We start from the raw sequence: 14,493 nt of genomic DNA, 5'->3' as shown, positions 1-14,493 counted from the left end.
CATGCATCAAGATTTGAGCAGTGTGTATAGTGATTAAAATGTGTTCTTGAAGAGCATAGTCTAATAGACTCTGGTTTAGACTGCAAGAACATAAAAGTATAATAGCTTTTGTATAAAGATTTTCTTTTGCTATATGAAAATCAAGGATTTGGTTTGCTTTTTTTCTGGCTTTTATGAAGGAATAAAAGTGTTATCTCCTTCTAAGAGTAATTTTTGATTATCTTATAGCAATAATGTCACCATTCTTTTCAGAAATAAATACACCTTGTATAGGAAATCAGACATAATTTTCTTGGGAGCTCCCTTTATATCTTAGCTTTTTCTTCCTCTTAAGAAAATTCCTATATTTTCAGATTATTTCATCTTGAACTTTTTTGAGCTTTTGTGCAATGTAATATTTTATTGATCCATCTTTCTACATTTTCATTTTATTTCATACGTCTATGTCCCACCTATCTGTCTGAATCCAGCTGTTTCCGGTTTTTAATTCATTGGTTAAAAAATAGTTGCTTTATATATTTCCTCATGGGTTTATGTTAAATAGTTTTGCATTTTAATCTATTATGCTATGGAAATTATTCTGAAGTTTGTATTCCCTTTTTAAGCCTGCCTTAGTCTATTTTTTGGTCATTTTTTATGGTTTAAGGAAGAACACACAGAACTTGATATTTTTATTTTGAGGAACAAGAAAAATTGTTTTTTCTTTTAAGAGAAGAACTACACTGAGTTATTAACTACTCTTTCAAGTTTCCTTAAATCATCCGGTATGCTTCAGGGCTACAATTTGGGGGGAGGGGCTAATTCTTTTTGCTGTTCTGAGCTACTATTGTCAACTGCTGTTGTACATACTGTTATGTGTAAGGGCGTAAATATATTTATTATGTTTGTAAAATTCATTCTGTACAATTGCAGATCAAGGTTGCTCTTCTGTGATATATGGGATATTATGTTTTAAAGACCATCTTGGAATACAATTAGAGAACTTAGTATTTTGATGTACTAAGACCTATTTTAAGTTTAATATTTTACCTTTGCAAAAACTTTAATTAAAGATGTTATTTAAAAAAAGTAATGCTGCTTGCTTTGCTTACTAGTTTATAAAATTGTTATATAGATAAGTGAATAAAACTATACAGTTGAGAAAGGAAAATGCTTTACATTGTTAATAAGTTCCATTATCAAAAAGAGGTATCATTAAAGTCTATACCTTTAATTGGGGTGGGATGTCAGTCTGAATATTAAACTGTGTTATAAATTCTTAGTACCTTTTAAAAAGAATAGTTGTAATTTCTAGGTACACAGGAATTTAAATTGGGGTAAAGTCACACCAACGAAGTGTAGCTAAAAATTGATATAAGTAACATACTGTATTAAGTAAGTAGTTCTACTCCAAAGAATAGATTACTTAAGATAAATATTTGAGAACATACTTGTTTTTTAATTTCACTGTTTAGCTATATATTTTTCTTTTAGTTCAGAGTTTGTAAATAGTTGCATAAAAGGAGAATCAGATCATTAAGGCCTGTACTACATATTAAATATATTTTGTGTTATTTTAGAAAGTATTAAATAATTAGCAAGTATTTTTATTTATAGTTACTTCAAATGAATCATTAAGAAGAAGCTTGCTTTTTTGTAAATTTTTTTATCCTGTTACTACTTATCTAGGAAACTTGCAAATTTTAACCATTAAAACAATCATAATAAAGGTACTTTATTTGTTGCAGCAAATCTTGTATTTTTGCAGTTTAATTCAGGCTCCTACATTGATGACCGTAACCTTTTTGGCCTCAGTTTCCCCATATATAAAATGACAGCAGTGTGGTTTTGAGAATTAAGTGAGATAATATACGTAAAGATCCTAAAGTGGTGCATTTTGTACCATAGTAAGCACTCAGATATCCCAGTTATTAACTTCATAATATCTGTGGAGCTGAAAAATATTTTTAAATGGTCAAGAATAGCAAAAGAGAATATGGTCTGAATTGAGAAGCAGTAAAAGATTTGGATACAGCAAAACAAATTAAGCCTGGGAGGTTTGAGTTAATGGAGCCGTGCGTCTGTCTGTATCAGAAAGGGCCTGAGAGGAGAAAGGTGAACGATGGGTATGGAGAAGAATAATGAAACACACCAGGAAGTCTGTAAGCGCTTCTTTCCCTTCTTGAATTATATGTCTAAAATAGATTGGATTTTCCCAAAGCTAAAACTGTAGTAATGTTATAACATTTAAAAAATTATGTAATTTTCCTAAATAGCAGTGGGTTCTGCTCATTTCATTTATGGAGAAAATAATGAAACACTGGTAATGAAAGACATTGAAAGTATGGTTACATCACTCTGACATGAACCTCTCTCCCAGTGCTTGTTGGCAATCCTGTTTATGGAGGCAAATAGCCTTTGTGTCATTGCTCCTACTTCCCAGCCAAAGAGGAAGATGCAATGTAAGTAACTGGTTACTTCTATTTCTGTCTGAAATGTAAATTTTCTGAGGCTGAAAGGGAATCAAGCACAGAGCATATATTAACATACTCATTCAACTCAGTTATCTTCCATAGGCATGGAATTGTGATCAGTGTTACTGGATAAGCCAACTGTGCATTGGATAATGCACAGTTGCAACAGAATAGCAATTCTCTACTTGCATCTGATCTACTTTACATATTTGTACTGTTGTTGTTTTTTTTTTTTTTGGCAATACATCTCTGATCCCGTGTCCTGTTGGTTTTAAGAACAGGTTCAAAGTGATTTGTGAAAATATACCATTCAATTTGGAGTCAAGCAGTTACCCTTCTAACCCACTGTATTTTCTCCAGGATTTATCAGTGAGAAGGTGCTGAAAGCCTTGTTGCCTTTTAAAATAAAAGTCAATTGTATTCTACAACAAGGCAGACTGTGGAGTGGGAACGGGATACCTGGACACCACCAGAGTGTCTCTGTGGGCTTGATCTTGTACCTTTGTGTGTGAAATTCTCCTAAGTGTAATTAGAGAAACAGAGTAGAGCTGGCTGTTTTGTTGTCGAGCTTGATTTAAAGGCATAATTTCCATTTCTCGATACTCATCCCTTTATGAGGGATCTAAAATATGAAAAAAAATTCAAAATCTGAAAATTTCACACATTGCAAGTTTCCCGTAGGATAAGGAAAACTTGAGGGGTTACCTGGGTCATTTTTGTTTTCTTAGGCGTAGAGTTTGAAGGCCATGTCATCTCATAAACTAGTCACAATCTGAAAGTTGAGAGTTATATTTATCTCCATGGGGATTTTTAGGTCTTCAAGGCTGGGGACAGCATCTCTAGTGACCCTGAGATAAACTGCTCCAAGAAGGTGAGGGGAGGAGTCAGGTGCTATAGAAATCTTACTACAAAGGGCAGATAGTCTAGACATCAAAAGATTGTTAATTAAAGAAAACCAGCTATCTCAAGGAATGTTGTGCTTCTCTATGTATGGGAAGATGCGAGAGTCTGCCCTCACTGAAATCATTGCTTTCACAGGCATATCAACTTCGTGGGGCCAGTGTCCTGCTTTGATTCATGTCCCGAGTTCCTCAGTGCTCACCGTAGGGAGTGGCAGTCACTTTATGGCTGCCAGGTGGCACATATTGTCTCCTTTCTGGTACTGTGCCCTCCAGACTCAGGAATTTCCTTTGGAGGGTTGGAATCACTGATGTCTGTGACATCCATACTACTGATGTGGCAGGAAATATTCCATTTCTCAGCCATCATATTGACCAGAATGTGGGCATTTATTAAAAGCCTCAAGAATATTCTGTGCGGTTCCTTAGGAGCTGAAGATGGACACTGGACTATACATTCCGTTGGGGTTGTTCACTTGCTCAGTCGTGTCCTACTCTTTGCGACCCCATGGACTGCAGCACACCAGGCTTCGCTGTCCGTCACCAGCTCCCAGAGCTTACTCAAACTCCCGTCCATGGAGTCGGTGATGCCATCCAACCATCTCATCCTCTGTCATCCCCTTCTCCTACTTTCAATCTCTCCCAGCATCAGGGTCTTTTCTAATGAGTCAATTCTTCTCATCAGGTGACCAAAGTATTGGACTTTCAGCTTCAGCATCAGTTCTTCCAAAGAATATTCAGGGTTGATTTCCTTTAAGATTGACTTGTTTGATCTCCTTGCTGTCCAAGGAACTCTCAAGAGTCTTCTCCTACACCACAGTTCAAAAGAATCAATTCTTCGGCCCTCAGCCTTCTTTATGGTCCATCTCACAGCCATACATGACTACTGGAAAAAAACATAGCTTTAACTAGACGGATCTTTGTTGGCAAAGTAATGTCTCTGCTTTTTAACATGCTGTCTAGGTTTCTTCTAAGGAGCAAGCGTCTTTTAATTTCATGGCTGCAGTCACCATCTGCAGTGATTTTTGGAGCCCCCAAAAATAAAGTCTGACAATGTTTCTGTTTTTTTCCCCACCTGTTTGCCGTTCAGTGATGGGACCAGATGCCATTATCTTTGTTTTTTGAATGTTGAGCTTTAAGTCAGCTTTTTCATTCTCCTCTTTCACTTTCATCAAGAGACTGTTTAGTTCCTCTTCAGTTTCTGCTAAAGGGGTGATATCATCTGCATATCTGAGGTTATTGATATTTCTCCTGGAAATCTTGATTCCAGTTTGTGCTTCATCCAGCCCAGCATTTCATACGATGTACTCTACATACAAGCTAAATAAGCGAGATGATAACATGCAGCCTTGATGTACTCCTTTCCCACTTTCGAATCATTTTGTTATTCATGTCCGGTTCTAACTTTTGCTTCTTGACCTGCATACAGGTTTCTCAGTCAGGTAAGCTGGTCTGGTTTTCCCGTTTCTTGAAGAATTTTCCACAGTTTGTTGTGATCCACACAGTCAAAGGCTTTAGTGTCATCAGTGAAGCAGAAGTAGATGCTTTTCTGGAATCCCCTTGCTTTTTTTATGATCTGGTGACTGTTGGTAATTTGGTCTCTGGTTCCTCTGCCTTTTCTAAATCCAACTTGTACATCTGGGAGTTCTCAGTTCATGGACTGCTAAAGCCTATCTTGAAGGATTTTCGAGCATTACATTGCTAGCATATGAAATGGACACAATTGTGTGGTAGTTTGAACATTCTTTGGCATTGCCCTTCTTTGGAATTGGAATGAAAACTGACCTTTTCCAGTCCTGTAATCAGTGCTAAGTTTTACAAATTTGCTGGCATATTGAGTGCAGCCCTTTCACAGAATCATCTTTTAGGATTTGAAATAGCTCAGCTGGAATTCCACAACTCCACTAGCTTTGTTCATAGTAATGCTTCCTAAGGCCCACTTGAGTTCTCATTCCAGGATATCTGGCTTGAGGTGAGTGATCACACCATCCTGGTTATATAGGTCATTAAGAACTTTTTTATATAGTTCTTCTGTGTATTCTTGCCATCTCTTAATCTCTTCTGCTTCTATTAGGTCCATACCATTTCTGTCCATTATTGAGCCCATCTCTGCATGAAATTGCCCCTTGGTATCTAATTTTCTTGAAGAGATCTCTAGTCTTTCCCATTTATTGTTTTCTCTGTTTCTTTGCATTGATCTCTGAGGAAGGCTTTCTTGTCTCCTTGCTATTCTTTGGGACTCTGCTTTCAGATGGGGATATCTTTCCTTTTCTCCTTTGCCTTTCACTGCTCTTCTTAGCTCTTTGTAAGGCCTCCTCAAGACAACCATTTTGCCTTTTTGCATTTCTTTTCCTTGAGGGTGGTTTTGATCACTGCCTTCTCTACAATGTCAGGAACCTCTGTCCATAGTTCTTCAGGAACTCTATCAGATCTAATCCCTTGAATCTGGTTTCCCTTAATTAAGAATAATCTTTTGATGTTCAGACTACCTTCCACTTGTTGCAATCTTCTGTGTAACCTGACTCTTCCTCCTCACCTCCTCCGAACAGTTCCTTCAGAGTCACTTGAGATGCTGTCTTCAGGCCTTGATGTCCTAAAAATACCCACCAAGTAAAACATACCTCTCAACTTATAGGTTGTGACTATTTTTTAAGTTGACACATGTAGTAGTTAATGGAAACTGGCCTTGCTTCCACGTTTTAGTTATTGTCAATGATGCTTCTCTGAATATGAGTGTACAAACATCTCTTTGAGATCCTGCTTCGAATTCTTTTGATTACATATCATATGATAATTCTGTATTTAATTTTTTGAGGAACTGCCACACTGTTTTCCACACTGCTTTTCCATTTTCTTATCAACAATGCACAGAGTTCTAATTGCTCCACATTCTTACTTACACTAGTTTTTCTTTAAAAAAATCTATAGTAGTTATCCTAATGGGTGTGAAGTGCTATCTCCTAGTTTTGATTTTCATTTCTCCAGTGATTAGTGATGTTGAGCTTTGTGTGCTTATCAGCCATTTGTATATCTTCTTTGGAGAAATGTCTGTTCAAGTCCTTTGCCCATTTCTGAGATGGGTGATTTGTGTTTTCTGTTGTCATGTTAGGAGTTCTCTGTATATTCTAGATGTTAATCTCATATGATTTTTAAGTATTTTCTCTCTGTGCATTGATTTTTTTTTTTTTTTTTACTGTTGAAATTCTTTTTTGAATATAATTCATCTTTTTAAAAATTCTGTTGCCTGTGCTTTTGGTGCCATATCCAAGAAATAATTGCCAAATCCAGTCTTGTGAAGATTTTCCCCTTTTTTCCTTCTTTTACAGACTTTATAATTTTGGGCCTTAGATCTCGACATTTAACTTATTTTGAGTTAAATTTTACATTTGGTGTTGAGTCCAATTTCATTTTTTTTTTTTGCGTGTGAATATAAAGTTTCCTCAGCACCATTTGTTGAAAAGAATGTCCTTTCCCCATTCTCCATTACCCATAAATGATCTTGGCACCCTAGGCAAAGTAGTTTGACTATATTTGTGAGGGTTTATTTCTGGACTCTCATATTAGTCAAATAATTCAGACTCATATTAGACAAACATATGTAGTCTATTTTTTTAATTTATATTAGTGCCACATTGTTTTAATTATAGCTTTGAGGTAAGTTTTAAAATCAGAGAGCTTTGAATCTTGAGAGTTTGAAACAAAATTTCAGGGGCAGGCTGAGGTCCTGTGTGTGTTTAGGTTCAGTGGGTGACAGTGGCTGTCTGGGCAAGGGGGCCTGTAGCAGCCGCCTGGGTACACTGTCGCTGGGACAGGGCTGTGGCTTTGCCTCCTAGGCTTGATTACTCACTGAGCCTGGTTTTTCAGGCTTTGCACTGATTCAGCAAACTATTCTTCTAATCGATTCTTCTGCTTAAGTTAATCAGAACCTGTTTTTATTGTTCACAACCAAGAATCCTGATGGTGTAGCTCATTTCATCTGGGAATGAGCCACAATGAGTTAACAGGAAAAATTTTGTTAATCGTGCAGCGTCCTTTGCGTGGTTCAGCAGCAAGGTTCACACTCAGTTGTACACCTATGCAGTATTCAGACACTTGCACATTTATCCCTTTTGAAACATTTAAAACATTTATCCCTTAGGAAGCTGGGGTAAACAAGGTTTGATTCAGCAAAAGCATGGAAACAGAGGCATGTCTTAATCATCATCTTACGCTTAGTCACCCAGCTTCGTATTAACCCGTTGCTCCCATTAGGCATTCAGTATCCCATAACCTCTCCAGGCCAGAATACTGGAGTGGGTAGCCTTTCCTTTCTCCAGGGGCTCTTCCCAACTCAGGGATCCAGCCTTGGTCTCTTGCATTGCAGGCGGATTCTTTACCAGCTGAGCCACAAGGGAAGCCCTCAATAGATACATAAGACAGCAACATATTTATATTATTATTAATGTTATTTATTATTTAACAGAGCTTCCCAGATGGCTCAGTGGTTAAGAATCAGCATGCCAATGCAGGAGACACAGAAGATGCGGGTTCAGTCCCTGGGTCAGGAAGATCGGATGGAGAAGGAAATGGCAACCCATTCCAGTCTTCTTGCCTGGGAAATGCTATGGACAGAGGAACCTGGTGGGCTACGGTCCCTGGGGGTCACAAAGAGTCGGAAATGACTGAGCAACTGAGCACAGAAATGTTTCCTGCTCTTTTAATTCTCATAATAGCCCCAAGGATGGTTATTTTTATGGAAGTCAAATAACTTGCCTAAGATTACATAGTAAAATGGTGATAGTTAAACTTAGGTCAAAATGGTAGCTAGGATGAGTTAGTCTCTCTGTCTGCTCAGTTTGCAGGAAAAAATGGTTTTCACCTTAGCTAAACTCGTTGAGAAGAGGCTGTGGCCTTCCAGTAGCCTGGTCACCTGTTTTTGTTAAGAGGTAACATTCTGGGACACTCTGAATCACTGCTGTTTGCTTTTGTCACTCTAAAAAGACACTGAAGAGATAGGGAGAGAAATGAATGTACTATCTGGGGCCACAATGGCAAAGCCAGTCTGCAGAGTGGTTCTGTGCTTACTTGAGGATCAGCAAAGTGGTTACTTGTGGCTTTTCCTCTCTATTAGTAGGATCAGATCAAATGAGTTAAAGGAAAATAGTATGGTTTCAAAACGAATTTTTTGTTGTTGTTTGTTTACTGGAAGGGAGGGTTGTCTACACAGCTCACATCGCTTCTCTTTTGAAAGTTTACTCAGTAAGCTCCCTAATGCAGTCAGAGCATTCCTGCAGCCTTTGAGTATTTCATTGCAGGGCTCATAGCAAGTATATGGAAACCCAAAGGCTGATGCCCTGCGGTCATCAAAAATCCCTACTTTCAGTCTTTAACGGAAGTACCTGAGCACAGGGCTCTTCTTGCCTGTAGATAAAGCTGTCGCGTGTGGCCTTCCCAGACACATTTTGCAGCAATGACATCCTCAAGGCAGGGAGCAGTCTGTCCCCGGAGCAAGCAAGATGGTGGCAAACTGCAGAGAATTTAGACACGACAATGGCGCTGATTAAATTCAGTATGTTTTTATTATTACTGTGTATTGGCAACCCTAAGCAATGTAGATAATAAAACAGCTTCTTGCAAAAAAAATTTTTTAGTGTGAGTTCTAATTGACCTAAATATAGCGTTATTTTTAAATAATGGATTTTATTTTTAAATATAGGTTTAATATATTAAATATTTTGTTAAAAATATAGGTTAAAAAACATTAAATATAGGTGTTAAAAAAATGAACCTATATTAAATATAGGTTTACTATATTAAAACAACCTAGTGTTTTAATAATATATGTGTTTTCTTCATTTGCATTACACACATCTTTTTAAAAGCCATTTTTCTTCATTTCAGGTGAATGAAAGAAGACAGTTACAAAAATACAAATACTGTATGCTTCCACTGATAGGAGGTGTCTAAAGTGGTCTGATTCATAGTAACAAATTAGAATGGTGGGTCCCAGAAGCTGGGGGAGGGGAAGTGAGGAGTTGTTTCATGGATAGAGCGTTTCATTTTTGCAAGATGAAAAAGTTCTGGAAATTATTTGCACAAAAAGATGAATATACTTAACTAATGAACTATATGCTTAAACTTAAAGTGGTAAATTTTATATGTTTTTAACCACAATTTTTAAAAGTATAGATAGCTTTTAATGAACATTGTAAGCAGCATGGAAGTTAATTTGGAAAACTTCCACTTAATACCGTCCAACCCTGACACTTGGAGCGCAGTCGTACTTGTTTGTTTAAAGAATAAACTCCCCTGCTTCCAGGACCTTCACACTCACTGAGGGCTAATAAGCTCGTGAACCAAACTCTTGTGGTAGTATATATTTATTTCTGTCTAAATAGTAGATTAGAAAGAAACAGTTGGAACACAATAATTGTCAGCAGAGAAACAAAATTTAGGTTTTTAATTATGTCCTTTGATGTGACCGTTGGAAATTTTTATTTATGCTTAAGTATCAAACACTGGGGCTTCCCAGGTGACTCAGTGGTAAAGAGTCCACCTGACATTGCAGGGAACTCAGGAGACAGGGGTTCAGTCCCCGGGTTGGCACGATCCCCTGGAGAAGGAAATGGCAGCCCACTTCAGTTTTCTTGCCTGGAGAATCCCATGGACAAAGGAGCCTAATGGACTACAGTCCATGGGGCCACAAAGAATCAGACTCGACTAAGCACACACATATGTACGTATCAAACAGTGGAACAGTACAAACTCTGAAGTGCAACCATTTTGTTTGGTTAATGCAAATTTTAGTCTGTAAATGGAACACACTCATTTCATATCATGACCGTTACTGATAATAATTAATTGTGTCATCTACAAGAGGAGGAGGTGTTAAAAAATGAAGCGCTCTGGGTGTCAGATATTCTAGAAACTGGGCATCAGGATGAGACCCTATTCTTCAATGATTCAGAAACAAACAGTTTAGAGAAATAGAGGCATGGTGGAAGGAGCAGGCGCCTCCGAGTTAGGTGGATCGGAATTTGAATTCAGTTTCAGTCTCCACCTTTCCTCCAGGGAGTTTGGGTGAGGCATTTAAATGTTTAGTCTGTTCGGGGGGGGGGGGGGGGGAAGAGCAGTCCCTCCCATGGAAGGAGGGTTTGCCGTGAATAGAGGAGGAACTGAGGACAAGGCACTTAGCACGGGCGCCAGCACAGGACAAGCACCATGAGGGCCGTGCGGTCCGTTCTAGGGCTGCCATGACAACCCAGCACCGACTGGGCGGCTCAGGATAACAGCTCACTCTCCGATCTGGAAATCAGAGGCTCGCAGTCACGTATCAGCAGGGCCGTGTTCCCTCTGAAGGCTCTAAGGGGAGAATCCATCCTTGCTTCGTCAGCTTCCGGTGGCCCAGGTTTTTCTCCATAGATAGCTGTGGCACTCCCATTTCTGCCATGTTTTCACGTGGCCATTTCCTCTGTGTCTCATCTCCCTGCCTCACTCTTGTGAAGACACTCGTCTTTAGGGCCCACTTAGGCAATGCAGGATAATCTTATCTGAAGGTCCTTAACTTAATTGTATCTGTAAAGATGCTTTTTCCAAATACAGTCACATTTAGGAAGCCACCATTTATCTTTTGGGGGCCACCATTCCACCTGCTACAGTTAGATATTAGTATTATTAATATTAAATGCTATACACACCTTAGTGTTCATTACAGCACTATTTACAATAGCCGGGGCATGGAAGCAACCTAAATATCCATCAACAGAGGAATGAGTAAAGAAGATGTACATATATATACAGTGGAATATTACTTAGACATAAAAAAGAGCAAAATTGGGTCATCTGTAGAGACATGGGGGCTTCCCAGGGGCACAGTTGGTGAAGAATCCGCTTATCAATGCAGGAGATTCAGGAGATGGGGGTTTGATCCCTGAGTTGGAAAGATCTCCTGAAGAAGGAAATGGCAACTGATATAAGTATTCTTGCCTGGAGAATTCCAAGGACAGAGGAGCCTGGTGGACGACAGTATATGGGGTCACAAAGAGTCAGACACAACTGAGCACGCACAGGTGCACAGAACGTGTGAATGAACCTAGAGACTGTCATACAAAGTAAGTCAGAGAAAGAAAAATACTGTATATTAATGCATATAGGTGGCATCTATAAAAATGGTATAGATGATCTTATTTGCAAAACAGAAACACATATGTAGAGAACAAAGGTATGGATACCAAGGCGCGGGAAGTTGTGGGAGAGGAATTGGAAGATTGGGATTGGCATATATTCATACTATTGCCCTACTCAGTGCTCTGTGCTGACCTCAATGGGAAGGAAGTCCAAAAAAGGAGATACGTGTATACATGGGCTTCCCTGGGGGCTCAGCTGGTAAAGAATCCGCCTGCAATGCAGGAGACCTGGGTTCAATCCCTGAGTTGGGAAGATCCCCTGGAGAACGGAAAGGCTACCCACTCCAGTCTTCCAGCCTGGAGACTTCCATGGAGGGTCGCAGAGAGTCGGACACCACTGAGCGACTTTCACTTTCACTTCGGTGTGTATACATACAGCTGATGCACTTTGCTGTAGAGCAGAAACCAACACATTGTAACGCAGCTCTACTCCAGTAAAAATAGATAAAACACTGAACATATATTGAGCTCTATACAGACCATATCCGGGAAACAGCCCTCTTCTCCCTAGTCATGTGCCAGGGCAGGTTTGGTTCTGTGTCTTCCCATTTCACTGTGTGGTCCAGATAATGTAGCAGACTTTGGAAACTCCTTCATTACAGTGTTTTCTTGCCTCTAGGTCTTGGCAACTGAAAGAAAGTTCATGAGTAGGAAATGAGGCCTCTGTTTCTGATGAACTCTTTTTTTCTTAATATATATATTTTATTGAAGTATAGTTGACTTACCATGTTTAAGGTGCATAGGAAGGTGATTCAGTTACACATATACACATATTATTTTTGGAATTATTTTCCATTATCAGTTCAGTCGCTCAGTCGTGTCCAACTCTTTGTGACCCCATGAATCGCAGCATGCCAGGCCTCCCTGTCCATCACCAACTCCTGGAGTTTACTCAAACTCATGCCCATCGAGTCAGTGATGCCATCCGGCCATCTCATCCTCTGTCGTCCCCTTCTCCTCCTGCCCCCAATCCCTCCCAGCATCAGGGTCTTTTCCAATGAGTCAACTCTATGCATGAGGTGGCCAAAGTATTGGAGTTTCAGTCTCAGCATCAGTCCTTCCAATGAACACCCAGGACTGATCTCCTTTAGGGTAGACTGGTTGGATCTCCTTGCAGTCCAAGGAACTCTCAAGAGTCTTCTCCAACACCATAGTTCAAAAGCATCAATTTTTCAGCGCTCAGCTTTCCTCACAGTCCAACTCTCACATCCATAGATGACCACTGGAAAAACCATAGCCTTGACTAGAGGGACCTTTGTAGGCAAAGTAATGTCTCTGCTTTTTAATACGCTCTCTAGGTTGGTCATAACTTTCCTTCCAAGGAGTAAGCGTCTTTTAATTTGATGGCTGCAATCATCATCTGCAGTGATTTTGGAGCCCAAAAAAATAAAGTCTGACACTGTTTCAACTGTCTCCCCATCTATTTCCCATGAAGTGATGGGACCAGATGCCATGTTCTTAGTTTTCTGAATGTTGAGCTTTATGCCAACTTTTTCACTCTCCTCTTTCACTTTCATCAAGAGGCTTTTTAGTTCATCTTCACTTTCTGCCATAAGGGTGGTCTCATTTGCATATCTGAGGTTTTTGATATTTCTCCCAGCAATCTTGATTCCAGCTTGTGCTTCTTCCAGACCAGCGTTTCTCATGATGTACTCTGCATATAAGTTAAATAAAGCAGGGTGACAATATACAGCCTTGACATACTCCTTTTCCTATTTGGAACCAGTCTGTTCCATGTCCAGTTCTAACTGTTGCTTCCTGACTTGCATATAGGTTTCTCAAGAGGCAGGTCAGGTGGTCTGGTATGCCCATCTCTTTCAGAATTTTCCACAGTTTATTGTGATCCACACAGTTGAAGTCTTTGGCATAGTCAATAAAGCAGAAATAAGTGTTTTTCTGGAAGTCTCTTGCTTTTTTGATGATCCAGTGGATGTTGGCAATTTAATCTCTGGTTCCTCTGTCTTTTCTAAAACCAGCTTGAACATCTGTAAGTTCACGGTTCACGTATTGCTGAAGCCTGACTTGGAGAATTTTGAGCATTACTTTACTAGCGTGTGAGATGAGTGCAATTGTGCGGTAGTTTGAGCATTCTTTGGGATTGCTTTTCTTGGGATTCTTTCTTGGAATGAAAACTGACCTTTTCCAGTCCTGTGGCCACTGATGAGTTTTCCAAATTTGCTGGCATATTGAGTGCAACACTTTCACAGCATCATCTTTCAGGATTTGAAATAGCTCAACTGGAATTGCATCACGTGCACTAGCTTTGTTCGTAGTGATGTTTTCTAAGGCCCACCTGACTTCACATTCCAGGATGTCTGGCTCTAGGTGAGTGATCACACCATTGTGTGATCTAACTTAGTGAAACTAAGCAATGCCGTGTGGGGCCACCCAAGACGGCCAGGTCATGGTGGAGAGGTCTGACAGAATGTGGTCCACTGGAGAAGGGAATGGCAAACCACTTCAGTATTCTTGCCTTGAGAACCCCATGAACAGTATGAAAAGGCAAAATGATAGGACACAGAAAGATGAACTCCCCGGGTCAGTAGGTGCCCAATATGCTACTGGAGATCAGTGGAGCTATATCTCCAGAAAGAATGAAGGGATGGAGCCAAAGCAAAAACAACACCCAGTTGTGGATGTGACTGGTGATAGAAGCAAGGTCCAACGCTGTAAAGAGCAATATTGCATAGGAACGTGGAATGTCAGGTCCATGAATCAAGGCAAATTGGAAGTGGTCAAACAGGAGATGGCAAGAGTGAATGTCGACATTCTAGAAATCAGTGAACTAAAATGGGCTGGAATGGGTGAATTTAACTCAGTTGACCATTATATGTACTACTGTGGACAGGAATCCCTTAGAAGAAATGGAGTAGCCGTCATGGTCAACAAAAGAGTCTGAAATGCAGTACTTAGATGCAGTCTGAAAAAAGACAGAATGATCTCTGTTCGTTTCCAAGGAAAACCATTCAATATCAC

The sequence above is a fragment of the Muntiacus reevesi genome, chromosome 7, assembly GCF_963930625.1.
Source record: "Muntiacus reevesi chromosome 7, mMunRee1.1, whole genome shotgun sequence".
In the NCBI taxonomy this organism is placed as follows: Eukaryota; Metazoa; Chordata; class Mammalia; order Artiodactyla; family Cervidae; genus Muntiacus; species Muntiacus reevesi.
The sequence above is the reverse complement of the archived record's forward strand: the minus strand, read 5'-3'. Positions refer to the sequence as shown.